The sequence below is a fragment of the Girardinichthys multiradiatus genome, chromosome 18 (genome assembly GCF_021462225.1).
Source record: "Girardinichthys multiradiatus isolate DD_20200921_A chromosome 18, DD_fGirMul_XY1, whole genome shotgun sequence".
NCBI lineage: Eukaryota > Metazoa > Chordata > Actinopteri > Cyprinodontiformes > Goodeidae > Girardinichthys > Girardinichthys multiradiatus.
Window position 1 is genome coordinate 9129190 of NC_061810.1, and position 13002 is coordinate 9142191.

The 13002-nt window shown below is 40.3% G+C and overlaps 1 protein-coding gene across 2 annotated transcripts in view; it reads left to right on the plus strand.

The window, feature by feature from the left end:
* pik3cb (phosphatidylinositol-4,5-bisphosphate 3-kinase, catalytic subunit beta) overlaps positions 1-13002 on the plus strand; it is a 92354-nt gene that overhangs the window by 21905 nt on the left and 57447 nt on the right. The window lies entirely within an intron of this gene.

Here is a 13002-nt window from a genome sequence, read left to right on the forward strand (position 1 = left end):
CACATGTGGAATTATATACTGAACAAAAAATGTGAAACAACTGAAAATATGTCTTATATTCTAGGTTCTTCAAAGTAGCCACCTTTTGCTTTGATTACTGCGCCGCACACTCTTGGTATTCTGTTGATGAGCTTCAAGAGGTAGTCACCTGAAATGGTTTTCACTTCACAGGTGTGCCCTGTCAGGTTTAATAAGTGGGATTTCAAGCCTTATAAATGGGGTTGGGACCATCAGTTGTGTTGTGCAGGAGGTGGATACAGTACACAGCTGATAGTCCTACTGAATAGACTTAGAATTTGTATTATGGCAAGAAAAAAGCAGCTAAGTAAAGAAAAACGAGTGGCCATCATTACTTTAAGAAATGAAGGTCAGTCAGTCCGAACAATTGGGAAAACTTTGAAAGTGTCCCCAAGTGCAGTTGCAAAAACCATCAAGCGCTACAAAGAAACTGGCTCACATGAGGACTGCCCCAGGAAAGGAAGACCAAGAGTCACCTCTGCTGCGGACGATAAGTTCATCCGAGTCACCAGCCTCAGAAATCGCAGGTTAACAACAGCTCAGATTAGAGAACAGGTCAATGCCACACAGAGTTCTAGCAGCAGAAACATCTCTAGAACAACTGTTAAGAGGAGACTGTGTGAATCAGGCCTTCATGGTAAAATAGCTGCTAGGAAACCACTGCTGAGGACAGGCAACAAGCAGAAGAGACTTATTTGGGCTAAAGAACACAAGGAATGGACATTAGACCAGTGGAAATCTGTGCTTTGGTCTGATGAGTCCAAGTTTGAGATCTTTGGTTCCAACCATCGTATCTTTGTGCGGCGCAGAAGAGGTGAACAGATGGACTCTACATGCCTGGTTCCCACCGTGAAGCATGGAGGAGGTGTGATGGTGTGGGGGTGCTTTGCTGGTGACACTGTTGGGGATTTATTCAAAATTGAAGGCATACTGAACCAGCATGGCTACCACAGCGTCTTGCAGCGGCATGCTATTCCATCCGGTTTGCATTTAGTTGGACCATCATTTATTTTTCAACAGGACAATGACCCCAAACACACCTCCAGGCTGTGTAAGGGCTATTTGACCAAGAAGGAGAGTGATGGGGTGCTGTGTCAGATGACCTGGCCTCCACAGTCACCGGACCTGAACCCAATCGAGATGGTTTGGGGTGAGCTGGAGTGCAGAGTGAAGGCAAAAGGGCCAACAAGTGCTAAGCATCTCTGGGAACTCCTTCAAGACTGTTGGAAAACCATTTCAGGTGACTACCTCTTGAAGCTCATCAACAGAATGCCAAGAGTGTGCAGAGCAGTAATCAAAGCAAAAGGTGGCTACTTTGAAGAACCTAGAATATGAGACATATTTTCAGTTGTTTCACACCTTTTTGTTCAGTATATAATTCCACATGTGTTAATTCATAGTTTTGATGCCTTCAGTGTGAAGCTACAATATTCATAGTCATGAAAATAAAGAAAACTCTTTGAATGAGAAGGTGTGTCCAAACCTTTGGTCTGTACTATAGGTGCTTAGAAACGCATGCTGTCATTTAACAAATGTATGTCAGATAATTAAATAACCAAGAAATGCAAATACCAGATTCAGCAAAATGAACGATATTTGTGTTGGAGGAGGCATATGGATGTAGGCATTCAAACAGAATCTGGACTCAGCTTTGCAGGTGTATATCCTGCGGATCCTGCTCTACATTTGTGTCCTTGTGTTTTCACAGTAAACACCTGGTTAAGTTTCAGACTCTATATGTGGCGCAGTGAGAGAAGCTTTGACAGCTGTCTGGATAATAACCACATTTCATGCTCTCAGTCAGCACAGGTGGCCAATAACCGCCAATAATCCATACAGATGCCTCCCACCTGCGCTCTGTTTTTCTTCACTCTTCCTGCCCTCCTACTCGAGTGTGGAAAAATAGCTTGATCCAATTATTCATGCTGCTCTGTCTTCCGCTGCTGCTCGTTCCTCCAACGCTGACTTATTACCACTGCAGAGGAACTGAAATGAACACAGCCATACAAGCCTACCTTTTTACAAACAAAGCTAAATAGGGGTCTGATTATTTTCCTTGTTTCAACTGGAATGACCTTCATGAGTGTTTTATTTGCTTGCATGAACACTGAGCAGTCAGTCATAAGCATTTCATGAACACAATCCTAGGAAACCCTGCCCTTCAGCCTGTTTGTTGGTTGGCATTATCTTAATAGCATCGAACTCACTACCTGAAGTGTTATCGCTTAAAATTAGCCTTGGCTATGTTTGTATCCAGACAATAGAACAGGCTGTGCTGCTGTGGACTAATCCTACATGGAAGCTAAGGCAGGTTGGTTTAAGTAAAAAGTAATGTATGCCTTTATTGTATGCAGGCTACAAGAGAAACAGATGAAATTTTACCTCAACATAGTGCATGCAGTATAGTGATCTGTGTATGGAGCATAAGTTTGCCTGTTATGAGTTCAACAGAAAGCAGCCTAGCAATATGTCCAAAGTTGAGCATCTCAGGCAGACAGACAGATGGATATAAAACATGAATGAAGTTGCTGCCCTTGGATTTTTCCACTCCCTTTTACAGCAGAATGATAGCTGGAGCCGACAAATGTCTTCCTTTTTTCAAACGTGTGTGCGTCGCTCAGTGCCAATGTGTGGCCCTTTTGTTTGTGCAGCAAATAGCATCTTGGCAACCTAGTAGGATACCACTGCTGAAAAATCAGTAGAGTGTGTGGGAGCCATTTCTGCTGTATTCAGAACGTCTTGCTGTTATTTTTGTCCATTTCTTTTCAGTCCTTTTGCTCTGTCCTGATTCAATCAGAGGCTTTGCTCTTGTGAAGGCTCTGTGTGATATGGCACCCTGGGATATAATTTTTATTTTCAAACTGCCTTTTCGAAGTATAGTGTTGGATGATCCACATTAAAATGCACATTTATCTAAAGCCAGTCTTACCCCCATCTATGTCATTCATTCTTTGCAATATGTTTCTCATTCACAGATTCTGCAGGGTTTTGGATGCGATCTCCCAGTCATACCCCTATCTTGTTGCATTTTGGTTGCTCTGGCACTGATCTTAATCACCTAATTGCTGTGCTGTATTGTAGTGTTTCTTGTCAACGTTTCTCATTAACATTTATTTCTGCAGTTTCTGCACCATCAAACTGCTTTAAAATACTTTTCATATTAAACTATTAAACAGAAAGTCATTACAGTCTTGGGCTCCATTAAAAAACAAAATACTTTTATATGTGCTATTAAAGTAGATTGATGATCAGCTTCCCTTTTTGTATTTGACATGAGATATGTAACCATTTTTGTTTCATTGACGCCATGCAAATCAAGGAGAGGAAATGGCTTTTAACTTTAGATTAGTCTGTTTGAGTTTTTACTAGTTTGCATTAGGATGCTAGTATTCCCTCAAAGGCAGGCGCAGGTCTGCCACCAGGAAGGTTATTCCTGATGTCAGGGACAGGGTTGATTACATCAGGCAATTTTAAACAAGTCCCTTTTTCAATGCAGGTACTTGCAGCCATAACCCGTAATTTTAAAAGGTGTTAGCACATTTTTAACCGAGTAGCTTCAATTTCCCAGGTCCATTATTTCCAGGGTAAAAAGTCCTAGTCTGGTGTTCTATGCCACCATATTTAAGACCTGTGTGTTGTTTTTTTCTAAGACGTTGTCTTTGGACCATCGCCTGTCTTCTTTCCCTTGAAGGGCGCTGGGTTTTAATTGCAGTGTGGTACAACACCACAGGCTTAAAGGCCTGTCATGGTCTCCATCTTGTTTTGTGAACAAATAGCGGGATATGTATTTCTCGGTTGGGCTTAGCTTGTTTGGTCGTTACTTTCCTATTACAGCCACCTGCTGTGCTGGAGGTGTATTGCAGTTTTCTTAACTTGCCCAAACATCAACAGGCTGGCCTTTCAGAGCAGTGAAAACAGAAAAGACACAAATTACTGGGGATTTTTTTTCTTTTACCCAGGTAAAAGAAAATTCCAGGTATTTAAATCTCAGGACCTTCGGTGGAACAGGGGCTATACTTGTAGCTTTAGGGCTTGATTTATAACAAATATGTAGTGTTTTCAACCAGTTTTACCGAAAATTTAATGGACCTGTCACATGGGACATACTGTGGGTTTTACAGGATTTCAACGCAGTGTAGAAAAGTCTAGAATTTGATTGGATTATTTTCTTGCTCTCAATAAAAAAAAAAGTTTATATTTTCAGAATTTATTCACTGTCTCATTGTCTAAAAGTTGAATTCCTCCATCATTTCATGCTTTTATCCATTAATTTCCTCATTCCTCAATCTGTTTGTCTATTCATCCATTTGTCCATTATTTAATCTCTTCATTCATTCATCAGAGCTAAATTCCTTCCTGCCTTCCGTCTTCCTGCTTCCTGTCTCTGGTTTTTGCTTGTTCTTTATTTAAAGCCTGACACCTGTAGAAATATAGTTAAGCCCAAAATCTTTCTAAAAATGTTTAAAATTTGTAGAATTTATACTTATATTTGGGTGTGATCATAACAAAGAAGCCAAATGAGCTGGTGGGCTTTCAAATGTTGACAGGTGTTAAAGTGAATTTCATTCTTTTGTCGGATTTAGTCACAAGAGATTTATTTGCTCTTAAGCAGCTTAAGTGGAAAATTACTGTGAGGAAAAAAATAGCCATGTTGGAATAATAGTTATTCATTGTTTCCTCTTTGTCTGAGTTTATAAAAGATAGAGGGGGAAAAAAGCTGTTCTCTAATGGAACAATGCTTTTTATCTTATTGTTGCCCTCAGAACAGCTGTTGGTGTACAATGCAGTTAACATCAAGCAGGAAGTGCTCTCTGAACCAAGTCATGCCAGTGCTTTTATTATCTAATGGATGCTGAAGCAAATGAAGGTGAAGCTTAGACATAAGGACTCCAGTTATTCAAATAAAGCTGTGAGAGAGGAGCAACAAGGAAGCATCTACTTTGGCCACAAATGGATCCTTTGTTTCTTTTTTCCCCCCTTTTCTGAACAGTTTTTAAATTGAAGGTCTCTGCCTGTTTTAAGTCTGTGTGTATATGCCTTAATTTTTATTTCCTCATCCCCTCTTTCACAGAATCAGATTGACAGGGCGAACTTTGCATACATGTGTGCCATAGTTGCAAGGCTTCCTCTTCCCTGTAATAGGAAGATAAATATGGACTTAATTTAAATAATCCTGTGATTGTAAGAAGAGTTTGCATAGCATCCAGTTCTTCAGAACAGTTATCACAAATAGCAGCTTTGTTTGCCTGCTTTGTTTCCCTGCATTAAGCTAGTCCGCAGTGCCCTGCGAAACTATTCATACCTCCCAGAGTTTTTATGTTTGGAACGTTGCAACGTTGTCTTCAGCCCCCCTTTACTTATATTCCCCCAAATAAATACCAGTTCCACCAATTCCATTCAGGTTACCTAATAATAGAGTTCACTAGAGTTGTCATACTGAAACTAAAAATCCCTCTACCAATACTAAGAAAATACTTGCTATCACAGCAACCTCTTTTTCTGCTAAAGAGCAGAGAAATTTTAAAAACAATTTCAGCACTTATAGAAACAAAATACAGTATTAAAACTTTCCTGTACAGCAAAACAATTATGAAGATAACACTTAGATGTGTTTATGCTTTTCTATGTACCTTGGATTCAGTTGTGCAATTAATTGGAAAATAGATAAAAAAAAAACTTTATAGTGCAGAAAGGCAATGGTCTGTTCAAATGTTTCTGTTAATTTTGCATTATTGGATCGGTCTGCTGAGTGGGTTGCTGCGGGTTCTCACCAGTTTCAGCTGTAATTGTCAGTTTCAGTCAGGGTCCATCGATTACGTTTACCAGTTTTTGTTTGTTAGCCCCATTAGCTTTTAATTCCTTTCATTACTGAACAGAGGCAATTGAGAAGAGGTGTGCTGGTTACCTTTTGTGCCTGATGGATCCATCTGCTGATGGACATTTCCTGACATTGATTCATACCCACAGTACAATGGAGCCGCACCAACTCTGTGCTGAAGATGCACATCTCTCTGGGGAAGCTCAGACTGACTCAACACCATAACAGAGCTGTCTGAAAAATATTTAGCTTACGCAGCTCGGCATGTTTCTTACTTCACTGCTGCAGATACAGGGACGTTACTGAGCTTTTTAAATCTCTCTCAAACATCAGACTCTGTCTTGAAGTTGCTTCACCAAGGTTGGATTGCTAGGACAGCTAGCATCAGGGCTTATCTGCATCCCTCGCCTTTTTCGGTTCGCCTGCCTCATAGGGCAACATTCCTCAGAATAACACCTTTGCCTTGACAACTTTATAGGGTCGCAGTGGCTTTTCTCTGGACATACTGGATAAGCTTTGGGCAACAACGGCAAACTGTTGATTCTCAGCTGCAATGGTTCAGGTGCTGCTCTGCAAGAGAGGAGAGGGGCCAAGCGTCTGTATCTGCAGAGCAGCTGTGTGATATTGCATAACCCTGGGGAGATGAAGGTGACTCAGGTTGAATACATTTTAATTCTTTTTTTCTGTATCATTTATTTTCAAACATCCATTATTTTTTGATGATTTTGTCTTGGTATAATCCCCGCTGTTCTGTGAAGTCTTTAGAGTTATGTTGGAGAGTGTTGGTGAAGAAACGGCATCCTGAAGACCAAGAAACGAAGCAGACATGTCTGGGATAAAGCTGTGTAGAAACTGAAAGCAGAGTGAAGGTTACAAAACAACATCCCAAGTTTTGAACGATTCGCTGAGCTCTGTTCAATCCACCTGAATATAGCAACAGTATGGTACAACTGTTAACCTACCAAGACATGGCCCTCCACTTAAACTGACAGACCAGACAAGGAGGACATTAATTAGAGATGCGGCCAGGAGACCCATGGTAACTCTGGAGGAGCTGCAGAGATTCACAGCTCTAGGGGGAGAATTGTTTCACCAAATAACCATTAGTTGCGAACTTCCCAAATGTAGCATTTATGGACATGTAACAAAAGTAAAAACCATGAGGTGTAATTGTTGCCGTTTACCACAAGCTATATGGGTGACATAGCAGATTGGTCAGATGAAACCATAATTGAACCTTTTGGCCTAAAGGCAAATTTCTATATTTGGTGGAAAACTATCACTGGACATCACCCTGAACACTCAATCTCAATGGTGAAGCAAGGTGGTGGCAGCATCATGCTTTGAGGAAGCTAGTCAGAGTTGGTGGGAGTTTGCTGAAGCCAAATAAAGGGAAATCCTGGAAGAAAACCTGTTAAAACAACTTGAGGAGGAAAATGATCCTAAACAATCAGCTAGAGCTACGGCTAAGCTAGAGCTAAGAAAATGGTTAAAATCAAAGCGTATTCATTTGTTAGAATGAAGCAGTGAAAGTCCAGATCCATTTAATTTAGAATCTGTAACAGGACTTAGTATTCACAGATGCTTTCCATCCAGTTGGACTGGGCTTGAGTTATCTTGCAGAGACAAATGTACAAAGCTGGTAGAGACACACCTGATAGGACAGCTGGTAGAGACACACCTGATAGGACAGCTGGTAGAGACACACCTGAAAGGACAGCTGTTACTGCAGCAGAAGGCGGTTCTACAACGGATTGACAAGAAGATATTGTAGGAATAAATTTAATCTGTTGGTTGTAGTCTAATAAAACATTTCAGATCGTCTGCTAATGGACTGACCCCTGTGACCTTGTGTGTGTATATGTGAAAGCTGCTGAAGGTGTCACTGAGCCGTCAGTAAAGCTCCAGATCCCACAGCGGAGAACATGAGCAGCCCATGTGACCCCGGCGCTCCCTCCCAGCCGCTGTTTGGTGTTTTTTTGCTCCTCTGTGTCGGTCTGTGGGGCCAGGCTGGCAGGGCAAGGGCAGCACAAGGGCAGTATTTGTGCAGGGCACGGGACTGGCCTTGGTGGCGCACACATACACTGACACACATGGACACACTCTTTCCAAAAAGACAGAGGCTTATTGTGTACACAGGGCCCACTCGGGTCCACGCATCACAGTAACACATTGTATCACAAGTTTGGGCTTTTATTTCTTTTTTGCTCCATCACCATTTACAGTGTTTCATTTTTAACTTTAAGGTATCTGCTCAGGTTTATCTGTTCTCTGTATTCTTCACTTATTCATACCTTTCATCTGTCCTACCAGTTCCCCTGAAGCATCCTTCCATCCCTTGTTTTCACCCTCCCTGAAGGAGGTGTGATAATCTTGAAAGCTGAAGTCATGGAGAGATTCATGTTGACGCTGCATGTTGTTTAGCGTTTCTCCTCACTGGTTGCTGTAAGATGAATCACGCTCTGTGGAACATCACACTTGCAGATCTAAATCGTTACAAAACCACACAGACACAGAAGCTGGAATTAATTAGTAAAGTGGTGTTTGCTCAGAGTGTGCATGGCAACTCGTGTCATCGCTGTTGATATTTAAAACAGATTTTAAATGGCGTTATCAGGTTGTTCTTAAATCATCATTTATATAATGACCACAGTGCTGATCATTATTTTGCACTGTGGACCTTTTCATTCTGAGGGAGTTGGAGTCCTCTGAGTTTGGCTTGATAAGAGGGAAGTCCATGTTGCTGTTTCCTGGGATATTTTCAGCTGTATGTTCAGAGTCTGATATATTTCTAGAAATAAATGTTAATAGTTTGTCTGTCAGGACATTCTAGTTATTTTCTCAGCCTACTTCACTAGTTTTAGCAGGATATTACTGCTGTCCTGCAGTGAGACATCTGTTGCTGTAAAGAGAAAGGGTAGGAGAGACTGGGATGGCGTGGAAGGGCAGTGGGGGACCAAGAGTCTAAATGGGACTTGATATTAGTTTTCCTTCCAAACTGCCAATCAGCTATGGATGGATTTGTTTCCACATTAAAGCTAGCTTAGTTTTATGCTTCATCCTGTCAAGTAATCTCTTTCCTAAAACATTTTCCACTACCGAGTGAATAAACACTGAACATGACCAGGAATATGAAGCTGCTCGTTAAAAACCGACTTCTGTGACCATTGCTGGTTCATTCTCTTTCAGCTTTTGTGAAAACCGGTTTTGGCTCTTCAGTTCTTTAGGATTGTTTGGTATGACCATAGGGCGTTGTTGCATTATCTAACATTTAATTAACTTATACAGCAAATCCCTCCTCATTAATGCTGCCCTTATGTAGTTAGATACTCGTTTAAATGTTATGTATGGTAATGGAGAACTGAGTAATATATATAAAAAAAAAAATAAAAAGTGCTAACATTTGTGTTTTGCCCATGTTGGGGAATAAAGCTTCATTAAACCTTCATAAAGGCTTGGGCCCTTCTGGGATTCTCAAGGTACAAGATAACCTAGAGTAACTAAACCACATTTACAAGAGATGGCATGATCTATTGCTTTTAGCTGGTGCTAGTCGATAAACGTCATCGACAGCAACACTTCATGTTTTTGTTAACTGATGATAAACTGAAAGCTCAAACGGTTCGACAGTCTGTTGTTTCATGTTTTAGATCCCCCCCCCCACACACACACACACAACTAAAGATATTTAGAAAGATGAAAATTTAAATGCCACATCAGTCCCAAGTAGTTAGATGAGATTAAAGTCAGTGTTTATAAAGCTGGTGAATGTTTTAACAGATGCTCACAGTGGTAGAAGGGTTGGTAGAAGTCCAGGCTGACTCTGCTCACTCCAGATATATCTCTGGGATTTTATTAAAAGAACATTGCGGTGGGGATATCGAAAGTTATTGCTTTTTAAACTAACTTTTTTTTTTTTTTTTTTCGTGTCCTGCCCAGCAGAGTAGCACACAGAATAGTTTTGCCAAGAAGAAGCCCAACAGATTTACTTTCCCAAGTGGAGCATTACGGCCGGATTACTTCAGTTTCTTATGTAGCCCAAATTTTTCAAGATGAAGAAAATATTTCTTCCTGTAAATGATCATCTGACGTCACGCTTGCATCAGGGGAGCTTAGTTTGACGTCTAGGGGGGTGGCACTGAGGAGAAGATAGATGCTTGGAAACTGAGTCAAATATTGTCACATGGTAAAATCATTTGACATTAGTGTCACTGCAGCTGTTTGCGATTTAGTGTAAGAATTCAGTGTCTTGCTGTGAAAATATCTGTAAAAAACAGATCAAGGCAGGGACTAATGTGAAGAAGGTCTTTTAAAGCACATTCAGTAAATACCGTATTACATTAAATTTACATTTTTTTTATTTCTGGACTTAATGGTTGTAACTTTAGCACCGACTGCCAACCCGAGCGTTTCATCATGACGACATGGGTAGATGCACTTTGATGTCCATATCTGTCAAATGAGTTTTCTCAGGGAAGCTTATTAAAGTAGATTTAGCTTTGCTCAGGTCTGTTCTTTCAGCCTCTTTGCTGTGCTGGAACAGTGCCTGTCTGGTTCAGATGTAATGAGTGTCACATTAGATTAATGTGGAGCAGGAATAGGCTCTCTGAGATACGTTTACTGTAACTGTCTTTTATTGTAATGCAAGAGGAAGTTGGTTGTTGCTATGAACAAAATTGCAAAAATGTTGTGAAATAATACAATTTGGCACTTCTGAAACTAAGCTAAATGTCCAATCATAAAACAAATATGTTTGTGTTGCCTTCTGTTTTTATCTATGCTGATGACTTTTAATCAGCTTATTTGTCCTAATTTTGCATTTTACTGCTACCTTTGTCATATGTAATGGCGAAATTTTAATTTAATGATTTTATTTCATTTCTTGTCTTTTAATAAAATGTTTCCTTAATCATGTTAACATTAAAGCACCTCCTGTATAATTTTATCTCCATATTAGTTTGTTGAAACATTTTTGTCGCAGTGTTTCTTGTGTCCTGTAAGTTCTGTGTATGTTCATGTTTTAGTTCAAGTTTAAACTATCACTGTGGTGCGTTTAAGGCATGCAGAGATGTGTGTATCTGTCAGGAGTCCACATGGACCGATTTTAAAAACAAAAGAGCTAAGGCTTTGATTTCAAGCAAGCTTTTTATGATTTATGAATGACTAGTTGGGAAATTTTCCCTGGTGACTGTTTGTCACTCACTTCCTGACTGGTGTCACTGTTTCCTGTCTCAGATGTGAGTGTTTGTCGACGTGCCGCTGTAGAGGAGTAAGATCGCTGCCCGGATGTTTGTTTTTTTTTTCTCATAAAGACCAATGTACTTGGATTCCTTCACTTTTTGACTTCATTAACGTTACTCAGATGCAGACTCAGAATGTGTGAAATGTTCGACTTGGTTCCTAAGTAGTTATTTTTTATTACCCTCTCCGACGCATTTTTTCTTAGAAAGCTGATAGCCATTTTTAGACCAAATTTCCAACTGTTTTTTAAAGAACATGGCAATTGGACCAATAAATATTCTTAGAATGGAAAACATCTAAGCAATAAAACCTGTAATGCAACATACAGCAAATAAGTGAAGGGTTAAATTGCCACCTTGTACAAACATTCATACATGAGCATACCGAACATCTCATCGACTCAGTCTAGTTGCTGGTGTTAAAATGACGCTTATGACGATATGTTTACCCTCTGCAGCCACCACCTAGACACACTCCTAAATGCAGTGAGCAACAGCCCTCCATGACCGGTGACTCACATCCACACACAAACCTCAGGTGCTCTCGTATTCATCCACCAGCTCAACACATGCAGGTTTTAACAGATTATTATGCTGTCAGGTGCACCTGTGTACATCAGCCTGATGTAGGTGTGAATGCTGGGTTTTCTATTGGCATAAAAGTAACCTCTTTCTATAAAAGGACCTCCTGCCTGTAGAAGTGTCACCCTTCAAAGATGAAGCGTATGTTTAGGAAATGTATGCATATGTCAAGTTGAGGATCATCTATGTCTACCTGTGGCTTGAGAAGCAGAATGTTTCATTGGGGTTAGTGGGTGAAAGTGAAACAAGATCAGTGGTATGTGTGGTATGGCAAGAGGTTTGAATTTTATTTCATTCATCAGTGTTGTTTTATTTGGATCATTGCAAAAGCACCATTAAAAGGAGATATTTTTCTATACTGATTGATTCCACTTATATATGTAGGAAAACACTAAAAAAGATCATTTTATTGTAGTAACCCAAACTCAAATTAATAAAAATAAAATCCAAGCTTTTTAATTTGAGTAAATTTATTTCTGTGGGAAAAACTGTGGTCTGCTTGTTTTATCCACTGGTCACTAGGCTGGAAAAAGAGCAGTATACAGGTGCTTCTCAAAATATTAGCATATTGTGATAAAGTTAATTATTTTCCATAATGTCATGATGAAAATTTAACATTCATATATTTTAGATTCATTGCACACTAACTGAAATATTTCAGGTCTTTTATTGTCTTAATACGGATGATTTTGGCATACAGCTCATGAAAACCCAAAATTCCTATCTCACAAAATTAGCATATTTCATCCGACCAATAAAAGAAAAGTGTTTTTAATACAAAAAACGTCAACCTTCAAATAATAATAAATACTTGGTCGGGAATCCTTCTGCAGAAATGACTGCTTCAATGCTGCGTGGCATGGAGGCAATCAGCCTGTGGCACAGCTGAGGTCTTATGGAGGCCCAGGATGCTTCAATAGCGGCCTTTAGCTCATCCAGAGTGTTGGGTCTTGAGTCTCTCAACGTTCTCTTCACAATATCCCACAGATTCTCTATGGGGTTCAGGTCAAGAGGGTTGGCAGGCCAATTGAGCACAGTGATACCATGGTCAGTAAACCATTTACCAGTGGTTTTGGCACTGTGAGCAGGTGCCAGGTCGTGCTGAAAAATGAAATCTTCATCTCCATAAAGCTTTTCAGCAGATGGAAGCATGAAGTGCTCCAAAATCTCCTGATAGCTAGCTGCATTGACCCTGCCCTTGATAAAACACAGTGGACCAACACCAGCAGCTGACACGGTACCCCAGACCATCACTGACTGTGGGTACTTGACACTGGACTTCTGGCATCTTGGCATTTCCTTCTCCCCAGTCTTCCTCCAGACTCTGGCACCTTGATTTCCGAA